The sequence below is a fragment of the Pongo pygmaeus genome, chromosome 16, assembly GCF_028885625.2.
Source record: "Pongo pygmaeus isolate AG05252 chromosome 16, NHGRI_mPonPyg2-v2.0_pri, whole genome shotgun sequence".
NCBI lineage: Eukaryota > Metazoa > Chordata > Mammalia > Primates > Hominidae > Pongo > Pongo pygmaeus.
In genome coordinates this window covers 23671905-23690583 of record NC_072389.2, presented here as the reverse complement: position 1 = coordinate 23690583, position 18679 = coordinate 23671905, and the positions used below count along the sequence as shown (strand labels likewise).

General features: G+C 40.8%; 1 protein-coding gene and 1 non-coding gene across 2 annotated transcripts in view; one reads left to right on the top strand and one right to left on the bottom strand.

Annotated features, from left to right (window-relative positions):
- LOC129028718 (E3 ubiquitin-protein ligase HERC2-like) overlaps positions 1 to 18679 on the top strand; it is a 150433-nt gene that overhangs the window by 56496 nt on the left and 75258 nt on the right. The window contains 2 exon segments of the mRNA XM_063652903.1: positions 5082 to 5148; positions 10562 to 10797. The gene's annotated coding sequence lies outside the window, so the exon portion shown is untranslated.
- On the bottom strand, positions 13373 to 13477 carry LOC129026628 (U6 spliceosomal RNA). Its single transcript, XR_008497818.2, has one exon. It is a non-coding gene; the product is annotated as a U6 spliceosomal RNA (small nuclear RNA).

Here is an 18679-nt window from a genome sequence, read left to right as displayed (position 1 = left end):
TGTGCAATTTGTGGAGCCCTAAGGAGTTGAAAGGAAACTGAAAAAATGGGCTTAGCTGGCAGAAACAGAAATAGGGGGTAGAGAGGAACAAATGTTCTGAGAAGTAGGGTCAACTGCAAATGGCTCACTAGCACACAGGCATCCTGTTACAAGCATCCAAATCACAGCCCACCTGCACCACGCATCCTGTCGGCAAACATTAAGCCCAAGTAGCACGACCTAAAAAACTCCCCTCCAATCCCTGCCTCTTTGCAGACAGCAGACAGCCTTCCCTCTGCTGTATTGCCCATTGCTTGCTGGCAGTATATCTCCCCTTTTCTTTAAATAAATCTGCCTTTCCAGACTCATTACTGTCTTGGTAAATTCCTTTACTGACTATATGTCGGCCCCAGGCAATCACTAACCATGACATTTTATGTGTTTATTAAAACTTTTAAAAACATTTCCCTCATTGGTGGTGTAGACCCAAATCGAAATGACAAGAATTAAAAGGAAATTCTGAAAATCTGGAGATCTCATTTCAAATGAGATTGATTTATTTTTATCCAATTTTCTCAATTGGCTGTAACTAATTTATTTTAAAAGATCAATTACTGGGGCTTTGTCTGTCTTTCTCCCTTCTCTGTCCCAAGCCAGTGTGAGACATCAGTCCTGGGTAAGGGTTTCTAATCTATGGATCAAGCTTTTTCTTGGTGAGTAGGCCCACAAGTTCTATGGGAGTAGAAAGCCAGCAGTCTTTAGCAACAGCTTTTGACTGAGAGCTCAAGCCATATTTGCAGTCCATTTCTACCAACGATGAAGCTGACATTTCTATCTGTGTCTCTCCACTGGTTCCAAACTTGAATGGGAAAAAATGGGTGCTTATTTACTGGGGCACTCAAACTCAAATATCACTTAGCCAGAAGTACCAGATTTTTATCAACCGAGTCCTTGGAGGGATTTTGGAGCACTACACAAATGTTTCACATCTCTGGTGATTTGAATTGAATCACACTTGATGTTGAGTGACACATCTGCTTGTGAATGCGAATTAACTGAGCTGAAAGTCCAGATGGGGCATGTAGAAGGGAGAGAGAGACCTGAACACAAAGGCAAGCATGTCAGTGCCAACGTAGTCTAGCCTTCCTTTTAAACAAGCATGTGGGTGCATTAGCAACCTCAGAGTTTTATCCATGAGGCTTTTAGATCTACCACCTTTTTCGTGGGTGCATTAGTTGTTTTTATTGCTGCAGTAACATGTTACTATAAATATAGTGGCTTAAAACAAGACAAATGTATAACCTTATGGTTCTGAAGGCCCAAAGTCTGACACAGGTCTTACTGGGCTAAAATTAACATATAGGCAGGGCTACATCATTCTGGAGGCCTAGGGAAAAATTAATTTCCTTTTTTTCCCGGCTTCTAGAGGCCACCCATATTCCTTGGCTTGTGATTCCTTCTTCAGTCTTCAAAGCCAGCAACGTTGCATCTGTTTGAACATTTTTCTTTTTCTTTTGAGACTGAGTCTCACTCTATCACCCAGGCTGGAGTGCAGTGGCATGATCTCGGCTCACTGCAACCTCTGCCTCCCAGGTTCAAGCGACTCTCCTGCCTCAGCCTCCTGAGTAGCTGGAATTACAGATGCTAACCAGAATGCCCAGCTAATTTTTGTATTTTTAGTAGAAACAGGGTTTCACCATATTGGCCAGGCTGGTCTCGAACTCCTGACCTCAAGTGATCCGCCTGCTTCGGCCTCCCAAAGTGCTGGGATTACAGGCATGAGCCACTGCACCCGGCCTGAACATTCTTCTGTAGTCATATCTTCCTGTGACTGCAGCTGGGCATTGTTCTTCCACCTAGATAATCCTAGATAATTTCTCTGTCTCAAGGTCTCTAACTTTAGTTATGTGTGCAAAGATCCTTTTGCCATGTAAGGTAACATAGTCGCAGGTTCCAGAGGTTAGGTCCTGGACATCTTGTGGGCCAAGGTGGTGCATTATTTTGCCCAACACAGTGGGATAGATAGCTAAAGTTTTCTTTGGTCTGACAATTTCCTTGTAGTCATTCAAGAACAAATTTCAAAACAGTATGATTTCCAGCAATAAGTTGTGAAACTATTTAAAACGATTTATTTTAAACCCCAGATCACGGTGTTACATTTTAGGATCTCATTCTAGAGTTTCTCTGTGTGTGTATCACTCTGCTCTAGCTAATTCCAAAAAGGAATCTATTATCAACACAAGTGTTAGAGTATTGTGCCACATAGTACAGACATAAAATGTAATCTGCTAAAATTATGCACATTAGGTGAAATGGTTAGGACTTTAGTGTACTTGAGTGAAGATATGATGCCCCTGAAGCTCTCTGGGCCTTGGGGGTTACCTGTGGTCTCTAATTTATGGTCCCTCTGGGAGAATGTGGCAGAAATCTTTCTAGGCTGGTAAGAAATAGATGCTTGGGGTAGGGTAGGAAGGAGGTGGAGAAGCAAGTGCTGCCCTTTTTAGTTCTCGGAGTTGGAATCCTTAGAGAGTCCTAAGAGAGGTTTCATAAGAATGTAGCATCAGTTGCTATGCTTGTCATTGCAAACTCAGAATTTCCAACAAAATTCCTTATTTGGGAAATAAGGGAAGGTTGTGACAGTGGAAGTGTCCAGAGTATCCCTTTGTCTCCACGTGCCACAGTATCTGCAGCTGTGCATGCCTAAGCTGTGTTGCAAACCAGAGGTGCATAAATGAAGCCTCAGCTTCAGTGCTGATAATCTGTAAGAGCCCATTCCTACACAGGAGAGATCATGCAAGTATATTTCTGAAAATACTATAGAAACATTGCAAACACGTTGAGTGCCATAAGTGGATGTAACCACAATGAGCTTGGAGTATGAATATGGTTACATCTTTTTTTTCCATGTAATTAATTGAACTGCTTCCTGCTTTATTAATTGGGGGCTCAAAATATCCACCTCACCATAGCAGGAGTGGGGACCAGTCTGCAACCCACCCCACCTCAAGTGGAGAGAGGACCAAGTTCTGATGAGCATCCCCCTGCTGTTACTTCTCACTGCCTTCTCACTGCCATGCAATGCCTTACTGAAGACTGGCCACACTAGTTCAGTGGTTAGTGGAGTTCATTTTACCTGGAAGTGGGGATGGTCATTCACTCTTCTGAAGGAAGTTGCCTTTAGTGATTCTAAGATGAGGAGTTCTTTTGAGGGAGACTTGCCCCCTGATTCAAACATGCCTACACCTATATTTCCAGGACCATAAAAGCCCTGTATTGAGGGACAGCAGGGTCTTTCAGTCCCATCCAAGAGATGTCATCATCAATGACCAAACTCAGTCTCTATCAGAGTAGTCTGCTGTATGGAGAAGGAGGTGTTTCTGTCAGTGAGCCTTGGAGATCTAACACTGGATCATATTCCAGAGATTGCTAAAAGTTCTATTTCTCCATGGGAATGTCTGAAGACTCAGGCTCTCAGCCTTAAGACCATGGGCTATTGTCTATATGTGTTGACTTCCTCACACTTAACCGAAATAATAATAATAATAATAGCTCATACTTATTAAGTACTTCCTGAATGCTAGGCATTATTCTAAGTGCCATTTCATGAATAAATTAATGTAATCCTCACACTAACCCTGAGAAGTATGTGCTATTTTTATTTCCACATTTACAAAGGAGATTTAAGTAACCTGCCCAAGGTCACAGAACCGAATTTAACCTCAGACAGTCAGGTTTCGGTGAGTGCACTCCTAACCACTCTACTACACTATACAAGAGTATGGAAAGGCTGTAAGCTTTGTCAGATAATAAAATGATGCTGCAGACAGCAGTAGCTAAAGCATGGTAGCTTTTGGCAACACATAAGCACAAGAATTGCTGTGGTATTGGAGGGACATTATACTTCCAGATACCATTGTAGAAAATCTAACTCTGGAACTGTAGGGCAAACCTTCTAAATAATCTTAGTTGGCAAGGGTCAGAGATCAGGGAAGAGCAGGGAATTAATTGAAAGAAACACAACTGAAGGGAGTCAGAGAAAGGAAATCCTCCATGGCTATTGGTTTTCTACTACTCCAGCAGCCTGGGTTGGATCCCTAGCATAGGAGAGGATCCGGCTTAACGAGGACAGACTCTGACAGTTGCATTTCAGAATTCTGCCCACCACAGCAGAAGACACTAAAGAAAAAAATTCAGGCACCCAAGAAAAGATAAAATGTTCTTCTGTTATGAAGCCTAGTTGTAACAGGGACATGCCTTCACAGCACATAGATGAAGATGAAGAAATTCCACCCCTGGTGTGCAGGAGATCATGCCTCAAATGGCAGGAGTGGAAGGCATATCCAGGTCATGAGGAGCACACCACCCTCCCTGAGAATTCAGACTTTGGTTCAGTGGCTCTCCTTGGGTTCATTCTGTCAGGGGAGATGGAGATTTGGGCTTTGGGCCTGCAAGATTATGGAACAGAACATGCCTGGGTACGTACATGCCATGGCTCCTGGGTGACTGCTGTCTTCACACATAACCCACTGATCAGCACTTAACATATATCCTTATAACCAGAGACTGGCCCCTGAGTCCTAGATAAAGAATTATCCTTATCGGGGTATTTTGGAGCAAATGGAGAATTTCTAAGAGAAGTCATGCATCTCAGCAGGGAGGTCTGATACCTGAATTCACTGATGAGTCATGTTTTCATAGCAGGATTTATGGGATGAAAGGCAATGATGGAAGAGGCAAAGGGAAAATAATTTTAAGATAAGTATATCATCATTTGGTAAGGATGTTTTTGTAGCATGAACACATTTTTCTATGAGCACAGAGGGAGGCCTGGTGTACTTGCAGAGGGGGCTCCCAGGGCTCCTTCTTGACTTTACAGAAGGGACATTTGATGTGACCCTTGAAGGATCCCTCATACCATGGATCCTATGAATGGCTGGAATCTGACAATTTTCCATTCAGTATTTCTCTTGAAGGTGTTCTTTTTTTTTTCCTTGTCATTACTCCTACTCTGGGCAAGAGTCACCCCCTCTCATGTCTGTCTCCAGAGCTTCAGGCCATCTTGCGATTCTACTGTTCCTAAAATGCCATCTTTTATATTTTAGTCCCCTCCGTGGATCCTTATTGCTTTTAAATCTCCTCACGTGCATTCAAGGACCTTCTTATCTTCAGGTAAGATTTATCTCTTATTTAAACTCCCAACTTTCACCCTTTCTGGACAAGGCTGCACACTGCTCCTTATAGATAACGAATTTATTTCTGCTGTTTCTCTTTTGTTATGTCGTTTCCCGAATCTTGTCCTGTTTACATCACACCATCCTTTAAATCCATCTGAGATTTCACCTTTCCACAATTCCTTATTTGCCAACTCTAGCTTATAGTGGCCACCAACAATTTATTTTTATGCTAGAAATGTTGTCATTTGTTATATAAAAGAATCACAAAATTTAGCTCATAGTACAACTTGGATATGAAGTTAAAATAAAATTTTAAAATTTGCTTGTAGCAACAATATTATTTCTCCTGAGTCCCTACTTGCTGGTTATTGGGAGAGGGGATTGGGAGGGGGATTGCCTAAATGTCTGATCCACATGAAAGCTTGGTCCAGTTCTACTATATAAATAATCTCAGGTAATGGCCTGTCTGTCCTGCATAAAAATACTCAGTTTATTAGATAATCTTTCATTCCTGGCTTCTATACAGAAGTTGCCCCCAGGTTTTACAAATCCCCATGGTTTTAGGAGGGGAAGGAGACCTTGTTTTCAAGATGGTTTGGGAAATGGGTGCCTTTTGTCATTTGTTGGCTGTGGCAGCCACCTCCTCTTCCTTTCTCTTCCCTTCTCCTCCTCTCCATCCTCCTCTTCTCTCTTCCTCCTATCCTTCTTCTCCTCTTTCTTCTTTTCTGAGCTTCCCAGACTGGCTACCTGCACTGACTGACACTTCCTTTTTATTACTTCTATCAGGTTAGAGTCAAGTCTTGCTGATATGGAATCTATTCTTATTAACTTCATCTAATCAATTGTACAATTTAACTCTTGGATAACAATTCTATGTCCTTCATTGCATTCCTACTTTAAGTCTACAAATACCAGTGATAACACTTGTTCAGTGTGTTTCATGTGTATAGAAGCTACATCTCCAATAAGATAACAAGCTCATTGAATGACAGTGGTGGATTATATTTTTTTGTGTGTGTTCTCTCTAGCATGTGACCTAGGGCAAAGCCCATCAAGTATATTTCATAAATAAGTGTTGTTTTCAACTTAACTGATATGAAAAAAATGCTTCTCAGGGAAAGGAAGCAGAAGAATGTTTGGCATTTTGCTCCCTAAATGTCAAATAGACTGTTTAAGACACAAGAATCCCTAGCTTGTCTTGAGCTGGGATGTGGGACCTAGCTGAGCCAGATTAGGCAAGCTTAGTGTTGACACTGGAAGAATGTGAAGTGAATGAAAGCATTTAATATAAGCAGTCAGTGTCTCCCACATTTACTAGAAAGCAGTATTCTGTAATAGAGTGCTTTTTACTTTGAGAATCAGTCTTGGCTTTGTCATATCCTAGTGTGTGTCTTTGGACTAGTGGCTAAAAACTTTCTAGGTCACAGTTTTCTCCATTTGTAGAGTGAGGGTAATAATCCTGACCTACCTAGTTCAAAGGGTGGTGGTAAAAAGAGAATGTCAGTGATTATCCCTGGGAAACTAAAAAGCATGATCCGGATATCAGGCTGCCTTAATCAGATAGCATCATGTGCTAAGAACAGAAGTCCACTTAGATTAGCTCAGGACAAAGGGGATTCACTGGATGGATATGTGGGTTTTAAGGGAATTTAAGCATAAGCAGACCTTAAGGGCCTGGAGCCAGAAATCAGAAAATGAGGAACACAGGTTACTTATTCCTATTTAAATGCATAGTTTACTGTCTTTCTTCCTGCTTTCTTACCGAATTCATTCTTCTGTGCTGTGGGAACTGGCTTGCTTTGCTTCAACATGAATCTTATAAAAGAAATGGCCAGTCCAACCCCAGATTGATATGAGTTCTTAGCTCTCTTAGCTCCAGCTCTTTTGTTGCAATTCCAAATTTCTGGGAAAGATTGACCTGGTGTGGACCAGATGTTTGCCTCTGGATAGTCAGCTGGGGCCAAGGGGGCTGGTCACATGTACAAATCTGGCCACCCTGAGGCTGACATCCTAAGGTGTCTTCCGCTAATTAACTCTTGTTAATTTTGTGAAACTTCATTGGTTTATGGAATTTAAGGGAGTTGAGAGTTAGCTAGCCGGCACATTCAGTCCCTAGAGAATGCTTGCCATTGAGCCTAATGCAAAGAAGTTGCTTGCATCCTGCTCTCTTAGACACTTTCCTTTGGTTGGTTTCAAAGAGTGAGATATAGAGAAAACTAGCCGTGGCTGGAGGAAGACGAGGTGATGTAATTTTATAACTGATGATCCTTCCTATGGCCAGATGGAGGATACAGTCCTCATTTCAACAGAGAAAAGTCATCGGGCCTGGCACGGTGGTTCATGCCTGTAATCCCAGTACTTTGGGAGGCCAAGGCAGGCAGATTGCCTGAGCCCAGGAGTTTGAGACCAGCATGGGCAACATGGCAAAACTGTCTCTACAAAAAATTAGCTGGGTGTAGTGGCGCGTGCCTGTAGTCCCAGCTACCTGGGAGGCTGAGGTGGGAGGATCACCTGAGCTCTGGAGGTCGAGGCTGCAGTGAGCTGTGATCATGCCACTGTGCTCCATCCTAGGTGACAGAGTAAGACCCTGACTAAAGAAAAAGTCATCCAGTTTTAGTCTTCTTCAGTTTGACTTGCTTCTATGAGTGTAACCTGGTTTAATTTTGCTAAGACAACAAAAATGTGGATGCAATATAGGATTTTGGAATGTTTCACAGCAAAGTAATACAACTAATCTCAGAAGAATGTTAGTTAATTAATTAATTAATTCTATGTATTCCCTATCTACTTCCAAAAGGGATTGAAGGAAGTTTATAAAGGCCAAAAGTGTAAACAATAAAAGACAAACATCAAGTAGCAAAAAGAGGAAAATTGTATTTAAAAATCCTGGCTGATAATTTATAAATATCTATTTGTGGAAAAAAATAAAGCTAGATTTCTGACTTAAACCATTCATCTAAATAAATTCCAAATATAACAAATAGTTAAATATGACTGCTAATCTAGAAAGGAACTAGGAAAATACATTTAAGTATTTATCTGTTCTCAGAGCAGAGTGGGAAAGCATTTCTAAGCCCATTAATAAAGAAAGAAACCTTAAGGGGAAATATTAATAGAGCTGACTACATGAAAATGTAAAACTTTTTGACTTTACAAAGTACCAAAAAAAAAATGAAATGGGGAAAATATTTCCAACAGAAATGACAAAGAGTTGATAATTTCACTATGAAGTTTAATAGTTTCATCTGCTGAAAATAATAAAAAGACAAAAATGCCAATGGATAAAGGCTATAAAACAAATTTTTGAAGAATTAATACAAAAAGCAAACATACATGAAAATATATTAAACAATAAAAAGAAAAATGCAAGCTGGGCACGGTGGCTCACACCTGTAATCCCAACACTTTGGGAGGCTGAGGTGGGTGAATCACTTGAGGTCAGAAGTTTGAGACCAGCCTGGCCAACATGGTGAAACCCCATCTCTATGAAAAATACAAAAGAAATTAGCCGGGCATGGTGGCAGGCACCTATAATCCCAGCTACTCGAGAGGCTGAGACAGGAGAATCACTTGAACCTGGGAGGTCCAGCCTAGGTGACAAAGCAAGACTCTATTTCAAAAAGAAAATGCAAATGAAAACAATGAAGTTATATTTTATACTTTGGATTGGAAAAAAAACTAGAAAATTATAATGGAGGGCAATTTTGCAATATTTTGAATAGTCTATAAAATGTGCATAACCTTGGACTCAGAAATTTTATTTCCAGAAGGAAGTCCTTGGTAAATAATCAAGATTTGTGTGAATATTTAGATACAAAAATCTATGTTATTTATTCTTTTGTTGAGTAGAAACTATTTTCCAAAGTTTTTAGAATGAATATTTATTACTTTCATAATACAAAAAAGAATACTTTATGGTGTTTTTTTTTGTTTTGTTTTTGTTTTTGTTTTTTTTTTTTTGCGATAGAGTCTCGCTCTGTCACTCAGGCTGGAGTGCAGTGGCACAATCTTGGCTCACTGCAGCCTCCACCTCCTGGGTTCAAGCAGTTCTCCTGCCTCAGCCTCATGAATAGCTGGGACTACAGGCATACGCCACCACACCCAGCTAATTCTTGTATTTTTCATAGAGACGGGATTTCACCATTTTGGCCAGGCTGGTCTGGAACTCCTGACCTCAGGTGATCCGCCCGCCTCAGCCACCCAAAGTGCTGGGATTACAGATGTGAGCCACGGCGCCTGGGGGCTATATTGCTTTTTCGTATCTGTTTTCTTTAATTATGAAGTTTGCATATCAAAAGTAGATTTTTGATGAGTAAAGTAACACTTTTCTCAACTAGTATCTTGCTTTGGAAATATCTGGTGGGCAGAATCAGTAATTTAGTAGAAAGACCAATGAGTCATCAATATTTGTACAAAAATGTTTTATTATGAGAGCAACTGAAGGCATTTACTTTGAATTTATTTGCTTTTGTTGTAGACAGAATTTGAACAAGCTATGTTTTCTGTCATCCATCCTACAGCCAGTTGAAGGCAGGTACTTGGTACCAGTGAAGATATGGGAGGGAGCCTGACAGGGGAGGAAAGACAGATGAATTAAAAACAACCACAACAGGCTGGGCACTGTGGCTCATGCCTTTAATCCCAGCACTTTGGGAGGCCGACACAGGTGGATCTTGAGGTCAGGAGATCCAGAACATCCTGGCCAACGTGGTGAAACCCCGTCTCTACTAAAAGTACAAAAATGAGCTGGGTGTGGTGATGTGCAGGGGGTACTGAGGCAGGAGAATCGCTTGAACCCGGGAGGCAGAGGTTGCAGTGAGCCGAGCCACTGCACTCCAGCCTGGCGACAGAGCGACACTCCTTCTCAAAAAAAAAAAAAAAAAAAATCAGTGACAAAGAAACAACAGCAAGTGCTCACAGAGCACAGCAGTTTGGGGCTAATAATCCTTTACATTGAAATGGCTCCTGAAGGCATGGATAACAATTGAATTTTGATGAAGAATTTGAATCCTTGAATCACCTGGAAAAATTAAAAGCATTTGGTTTCCCTTGTTTTAAAAGGAAGGAGATTAGATAATGCATTTGAAAATTTATATTCAAGATGGTTAAAATAGGGCAAAGTTTGGCATCTAAGTCTTGTAATCTCTAATTATCTGGAAAAAATAGCTGGGTGGATGAGTGATCAGAATAATGAGATAATCTCCTGTATAAATAATTATTGCCACGATCTCTGTAGAATTTCATAGCATACATTCAACTTTGAATCAAAAAAAAAAAGGGGGAATTAGGTGACTCCCAGAGAGAGGCAAGTGGAGTGTGGTCTCATGAGATTCTGGTGAACTGATTTCATCTTCTGTTGGCCTCTCTCACTGGGTGATGTGCCTGTGGCCTTTTCCCCCTGCCCCCAGGACTGCCCTCCAGATGCAGAAGCTTTCAGAGCCCGGCAGTGCTCAGCCTACAATGATGTCCAGTATCGGGGCGTTACTATGAATGGCTTCCACGATATAATGATCCTGCTGCTCCGTGTGCACTCAAGTGTCATGCATGAGGACAAAATTTGGTGGTGGAGCTGGCACCTAAGGTACTGGATGGAACTCGTTGCAACACGGACTCCTTGGACATGTGTATCAGTGGCATCTGTCAGGTAAGCACACTTGCCTCCCAAGCCCCTGCTTCGTGGATGTGCCACACCTGCTGTCAATAAACTGAACCATTTTCTTCTGTACTTTTGTTCATGCAGATGAAAATATTGCTATTGGCCAGGTAGGGTGGTTTACACCTATAATCCCACTTTTGTATTTTTGTACACCAAATACAAATACAAATTGTATTTCTATTCCAATTTTGTATTTTTAGTACAGATGAGGTTTCATCGTGTTGGTCAGGCTGATCTCAAACTCCTGACCTCAGGTGATTCACCTGCCTCAGCGTCTCAAAGTGCTGGGATTACAGGCATGAGCCACCGTGCCCGGCCATAGATTAGTGATTCTCTAACTTGAACAAGCATCAGAGTCACCTGGAGGGCTTGTGATAACAGAGTGTTGGGCTCATCTCCCGGAGTTTCTGATTCAGTAGGTAAGGGATGGGTCCCAAAGATTTGCATTTCTAACAAGTTCCCTGGAGACCCTGAATCTATGGGTCTGGGAAATACACTTTGAGAACCACTGTTTTGGAAGAGTAATACTGGAGAGTCTCTTATTAAATTAAGCTTTCTTATTCAAATTAATTCATTGTTTTGGATCTTTGGGCACAATGATTTATTTACTGAAAACTAACATGAATGCATTCCAACAGATTTTTCAGAGTGGTCTCTGCAGAGTTGTGACGAGTGTGACTGAGACATAAACCCCAGTGGCTTTTAATGAGTGTAAGGATTCAAGACACTTTAGGCCGGGTATGGTGGCTCACCCTGTAATCCCAGCACTTCAGGAGGCCGAGGTGGGTGGATCACTTGAGGTCAGGAGATCAAGACCAGCCTGGCAACATGGTGAAACCCCATCTCCACTAAAAATACAAAAATTAGCTGGGTATGATGGTGTGTGCCTGTAATTCCAACTACTAGGGAGGCTGAGGCAGGAGAATCACTTGAACGCAGGAGGTGGAGGTTGTAGTGAGCCAAGATCATGCCACTGTACTCCAGCCTGGGTGACAGAGCGAGACTGTCTCAAAAAGAAAAAAAAAAATTAAAAAGACACTGTGACAGGTTGTGAGACAGGGATGGCAGGGAAATTATAGGATTCTGCATCTATTCTTTTGACTTCTGAAAAATATTTTTAAAAAATAATGAATGTGTCTAGTATTTCGCCTACCCTATTCTGCTCATAACAAAAACAGTAGTAACAACAGCAGACGAGCAACCTGACCACCTACTAAGTGTGAGGCACTACCAGGAGCTTCAGACTTAAAGTGCTCAAAGGTGAACCTTCATCCTGCTTTTCAAACTAGCTTCAACTTTGTTCATCCCTTTATCTAGAAAATGGCTTCTAGTTGCTTATCCCAAAACTTTGACATCATTCTTGCTTTTCTTTCAACCCACACATTTGATCCATTGCTACATCCTGTCAATTTTCCCTCCAAAGATTACTTTTAATTTAGCACGTCTTTCCATCTTTACTGCCTTTCTTGTAGCCTAAGTCCTTAATAGCTAATCTAAACTGCATTAACATCTTTCTGTTCTGTTCTCCCAGCTCCCACCATGATTCCCTCCAGTCTGTTCTTCAAGCAGCAGCCAAAGTGATTATGTTAAAAGGTAATTCAGAGACTGTCATTCTTGCATTCCCCAAAGCCCTTCAATGGCTTGTCCTTGCGTTAATGATGAAATTGAGGATTCTTGTTTGTCTCCTTTAGGCTCTTCCTACACTGTCCATCTCCCTGCCCTTTTAAAACAGACTAATTTCTTTCTTCTTTTTTTTTTTTTAAAGAGACAGGGTCTCATCTGTCACTCAGGCTGGGATACAGCAACATGATCATGCCTCATTGCAGACTCATCCTCCTGGGCTCAAGCGATCCTCCTGCCTCAGCCTCCCATGTAGCTGGGACTGCAGACATGTGCCATCATGCTCAGCCAGTTTTTTTTTATTTTTGTAGAGAAGGGGGTCTCGCTATGTTGCTCAGGCTGGCCTTGAGCCTCCCAAAATACTGGCATTACAGGCATGAGCCACCATACCTGGCCTGACTCCATTTTTTAGAGCAATTTTAGATTCACAGCAAAATTTAGTGGAAGGTGGAATTTTCCCATAGGCCCCCCCGCTTCCTTAAATGCACAACCTCCCCTACTATCAACATTCCCCACTAAAGTGATACAGTTATTACAGTCGATGAACCTACGTTGACACATTATAATCACCCAAAGTTCATAGTTTACATTAGGGCTCACTCTTGGTGTTGTAAATTCTATGAGTTTGGACAAATGTATAATGACATGTATCCACTCCTATAGTATAATGCAGAGCAGTTTCACTGACCTAAAAATCCTCTATGCTTTGCTCTTTCATCCCTCTCTCCTCACTAACCCCTGGCAACCATGGATCTTTTTACTGTCTCCATAGTTTTGCCTTTTCCGGAATGTCATAGAGTTGGAATCATATACTATATAGCCTTTTCGGATTGGCTTCTTTCATGTAGTAATATATTATACATTTAAGTTTCCTCAGTGTCTTTTCATGGCTTGGTAGCTCATTTCCTTTTTTTTAATTTAAAAAATTTAAGATAAAAAAATTAAATTAATGGAATGTTTCACAAATTTGCATGTCATCCTGGCACAGGGGCCATGCTAATCATCTCTATCATTCCAATTTTAGTATATGTGCTGCGGAAGCGAGCACAATAGCTCATTTCCTTTTAACACTGAATAATATTCCATTGTCTGGATGTACCACAGTTTATTTATCCATTCACCTACTGAAGGACACTATGGTTGCTTTCTACTTTTGGTAACCAAAAGTAGACTTTTGACAAAAGGTCAAAGCTTACCATGTAATTGTTCCATTTTATAAACCGTCTATTTTTCCCCTTTATTGCCATCAGTTAAGTTTTGGGCTCTTTGACCAAATGATAATAGTAATCCTTCTCAGTGGGATTATGCTTTTGTTTTCCAAGTTCTTGACAATGATCATGCATTGCTTTTATAATTAAAATGAATTGTTATTAAAAGCAATTTAGGTTGGGTGCATTGGCTTCTGCCTATAATCACAACACTTTGGGAGGCCAAGACAGGAGGATTCCTTAAGCCTAGGAGTTCAAGACCAGCCTGGGCAACATGGGAAAACCTCGTTTCTACAAGAACTTTTTAAAAATTAGCTGGGTGTGTTGGCGCAAGCCTATGGTCCTGGCTGCTTGCTACTCAGGAACCTGAGGCAAGAGACTCGCCTGAGTCCAGGTGCTCGAGGCTGCACTGAGCTATGACTGTACCACTGTACTCCAGCCTATGATAGAGCGAGACCCTGTTTCTAAAAAATAAAGATATAAATAAATAAAAGAAATTTAGTCTGGCCTCAAGGAGCGCACTCTGGATAAGGTGATGTTTGGATACTGAGGTTTTGAAAAGTTGAGTAAAAGTTAGATAAACCAAGGTGAGGAAGAGAATGACAAGCAGAAGGGACAGGAATGTAACAGCAGGTGCAGATGTGTTTAAGGGTCCAGGAGTGCATTCTGTAGAGTTGAGGTGAGAATACCCATGGAATAGTGCTAGGAGATGAGGCTGCCAGTGGAGGTGAGAAACCAATCATTAACTTATTCTGAAAGTTGAAAGAGGAGCTGTTTCATAATTTCATAAAGAATTTGGGCTTGTCTTTAGAAAGGTCATTTCAGTGGCAAAGTGGTAGATTATTTGCAGAGGACAGGATGTAGCCAAACAGTAGAAGGTCAAGTATGGGATAACAAGAGCTTAAAATAAGGCAAGAGGTAGGATGAATTAAATGGAGACAAATTCTAAAGATTAAGGGTGCATTTTTTTTTGAGACAGGGTCTTGCTCTGTTGTCCAGGCTGGAGTGTAATGGTGTGGTTACAGCTCACTATAGCCTTGAGCTCCTGGGCTCAAGTAATCCTCCCAACTTAGTCTGCACTCCACCCCCAAGTAGCTGGGACTACAGGAATGTTTCACCGTGCTAGGATAATTTTTATTGTTTACATTTTTTGTAGAGATCAGGTCTCACTATGTTGCCCAGGCTGATCTCCAACTCCTGGCTTCAAGCAACCTTCCTACCTTGGCCCCCCACAACACTGGGGTTATAGGCATGAGCCACTGAGCCTGGCCCTAGAAACAGATCTTTTTTTTCTTTTTTAATCAAACCATGCTTTATAACATAGGTACAATTTTTTATTTCTTTTTTAATAGTACTTTTTAAAAAATTATACTTTAAGTTCTAGGGTACATGTGCACAATGTGCAGGTTTGTTACATATGTATACATGCACCATGTTGGCATGCTACACCCATTAACTCGTCATTTACATTAGGTATATCTCCCAATGCTATCCCTCCCCGCTTCCCCCACCCCACAATCAGCCCCAGTGTGTGATGTTCCCCTTCCTGTGTCCAAGTGTTCTCATTGTTCAATTCCCACCTATGAGTGAGAACATGCAGTGTTTGGTTTTTTGTCCTTGCGATAGTTTGCTGAGAATGATGGTTTCCAGCTTCATGTAGCATGTACCAGCTTCATGTAGCACGTAGACTGTATTGCAAAGGAATGTCCATACAAAGGACATGAACTCATCTTTTTTATGGCTGCATAGTATTCCTTGCTGTATATGTGCCACATTTTCTTAATCCAGTCTATCATTGATGGGCATTTGGGTTGGTTCCAAGTCTTTGCTATTGTGAATAGTGCCGCAATAAACATACGTGTGCATGTGTCGTTATAGCAGCATGATTTATAATCCTTTGGGTATATACCCAGTAATAGGATGGCTGGGTCAAATGGTATTTCTAGTTCTAGATCCTTGAGGAATCGCTACTCTGTCTTCCACAATGGTTAAACCAGTTTACAGTCCCACCAACAGTGTAAAAGTGTTCCTGTTTCTCCACATCCCCTCCAGCACCTGCTGTTTCCTGACTTTTTACTGATCACCATTCTAACTGGTGTGAGATGGTATCTCATTGTGGTTTTGATTTGCATTTCTCTGATGGCCAGTGATGATGAGCATTTTTTCATGTGTCTGTTGGCTACATAAATGTCTTCTTTTGAGAAGTGTCTGTTCATATCCTTTGCCGACTTTTTGATTGGGTTGTTTGTTTTTTTCTTGTAAATTTGTTTGAGTTCTTTGTAGATTCTGGGTATTAGCCCTTTGTCAGATGAGTAGATTGCAAAAATTTTCTCCCATTCTGTAGGTTGCCTGTTCACTCTGATGGTAGTTTATTTTGCTGTGCAGAAGCTCTTCAGTTTAATTAGATCCCATTTGTCAATTTTGGCTTTTGTTGCCATTGCTTTTGGTGTTTTAGACATGAAGTCCTTGCCCATGCCTAGGTCCTGAATGGTACTGCCTAGGTTTTCTTCTAGGGTTTTTATGGTTTTAGGTCTAACGTTTAAGTCTTTAATCCATCTTGAATTAATTTTTGTATAAGGTGTAAGGCAGGAATCCAGTTTCAGCTTTCTACATATGGCTAGCCAGTTTTCCCAGCACCATTTCTTAAATAGGGAATCCTTTCCCCATTTCTTATTTTTGTCAGGTTTTTCAAAGATCAGATGGTTGTAGATGTGTGGTATTATTTCTGAGGGCTCTGTTCTGTTCCATTGGTCTATATCTCTGTTTTGGTACCAGTACCATGGTGTTTTGATTACTGTAGCCTTGTAGTATAGTTTGAAGTCAGGTAGTGTGATGCCTCCAGCTTTGTTCTTTTGGCTTAGGATTGCCTTGGCAATGCGGGCTCTTTTTTGGTTCCATATGAACTTTAAAGTAGTTTTTTCCAGTTCTGTGAAGAAAGTCATAGGTAGCTTGATGGGGATGGCATTGAATCTATAAATTGCCTTGGGCAGTACAGCCATTTTCACAATATTGATTCTTCCTATCCATGAGCATGGAATGTTCTTCCATTTGTTTGTGTCCTCTTTTATTTCATTGAGCAGTGGTTTGTAGTTCTCCTTGAAGAGGTCCTTCACATCCCTGGGAAGTTGGATTCCTAGGTATTTTATTCTCTTTGAAGCAATTGTGAATGGGAGTTCACTCATGATTTGGCTCTCAGTCTGTTATTGGTGTGTAAGAATGCTTGTGATTTTTGCACATTGATTTTGTATCCTGAGACTTTGCTGAAGTTGCTTATCAGCTTAAGGAGATTTTGGGCTGAGACGATGGGGTTTTCTAAATATGCAATCATGTCATCTGCAAACAGGGACGATTTGACTTCCTCTTTTCCTGTTTCAATACCCTTTATTTCTTTCTCCTGCATGATTGCCCTGGCCAGAACTTCCAACACTATGTTGAATAGGAGTGGTGAGAGAGGGCATCCCTGTCTTGTGCCAGTTTTCAAAGGGAATGCTTCCAGTTTTTGCCCATTCAGTATGATATTGGCTGTGGGTTTTTCATAAATAGCTCTTATTATTTTGAGATACGTTCCATCAATACCTAATTTATTGAGAGTTTTTTAGCATGAAGGGCTGTTGAATTTTGTCAAAGGCCTTTTCTGCATCTATTGAGATAATCATGTGCTTTTTCTCTTTGGTTCTGTTTATATGCTGGATTACATTTATTGATTTGTGTATATTGAACCAGCCTTGCATCCCAGGGATGAAGCCCACTTGATCATGGTGGATAAGCTTTTTGATGTGCTGCTGGATTCAGTTTGCCAGTATTTTACTGAGGATTTTTGCGTCGATGTTCAACAGGGATATTGGTCTAAAATTCTTTTTTTGTTGTTGTTGTGTCTCTGCCAGTCTTTGGTATCAGGATGATGCTGGCCTCATAAAATGAGTTAGGGAAGATTCCCTCTTTTTCTATTGATTGGAATAGTTTCAGAAGGAATGGTACCAGCTCCTCCTTGTACCTCTGGTAGAATTCGGCTGTGAATCCATCTGGTCCTGGACTTTTTTTGGTTGGTAAGCTATTAATTATTGCCTCAATTTCAGAGCCCGTTATTGGTCTATTCAGGGATTCACCTTGTTCCTGGTTTAGTCTTGGGAGGATGTATGTGTCCAGGAATTTATCCATTTCTTCTAGATTTTCTAGTTTATTTGCGTAGAGGTATTTATAGTAGTCTCTGATGGTAGTTTGTATTTCTGTGGGATCAGTGGTGATATCCCGTTTATCATTTTTTATTGCGCCTATTTGATTATTCTGTCTTTTCTTCTTTATTAGTCTTGCTAGCAGTCTATCAATTTTGTTGATCTTTTCAAAAAACCAGCTCCTGGATTCATTGATTTTTTTGAAGGGTTTTTTGTGTCTCTATCTCCTTCAGTTCCACTCTGATCTTAGTTATTTCTTGCCTTCTGCTAGCTTTTGAATGTGTTTGCTCTTGCTTCTCTAGTTCTTTTAATTGTGATGTTAGGGTGTCAGTTTTAGATCTTTCCTGCTTTCTTTTGTGGGCATTTAATGCTGTAAATTTCCCTCTACACACTGTTTTAAATGTGTCCCAGAGATTCTGGTGTGTTGTATCTTTGTTCTCATTGGTTTCAAAGAACATCTTTATTTCTGCCTTCATTTCTTTATGTACCCAGTAGTCATTCAGGAGCAGGTTGTTCAGTTTCCATGTAGTTGAGTGGTTTTGAGTGAGTTTCTTAATCTTGAGTTGTAGTTTGATTGCACTATGATCTGAGAGACAGTTTGTTATAATTTCTGTTCTTTGCCATTTGCTGAGAACTGCTTTACTTCCAACCATGTGGTCAATTTTGGAATAAGTGCAATATGGTGCTGAGAAGAATGTATATTCTGTTGATTTGGGGTGGAGAGGAAACAGATCTTTTAGGGCTGAATATTTAGTTGGATGTGGGGAGCGAGAGAATGATATCTAGATTTCTGATATCATGATTAAGTAGATAGACAGTGAGACCATTCGTCAAGACAAAATATTGGGTGAGAACCAGGGGCATGGGGCA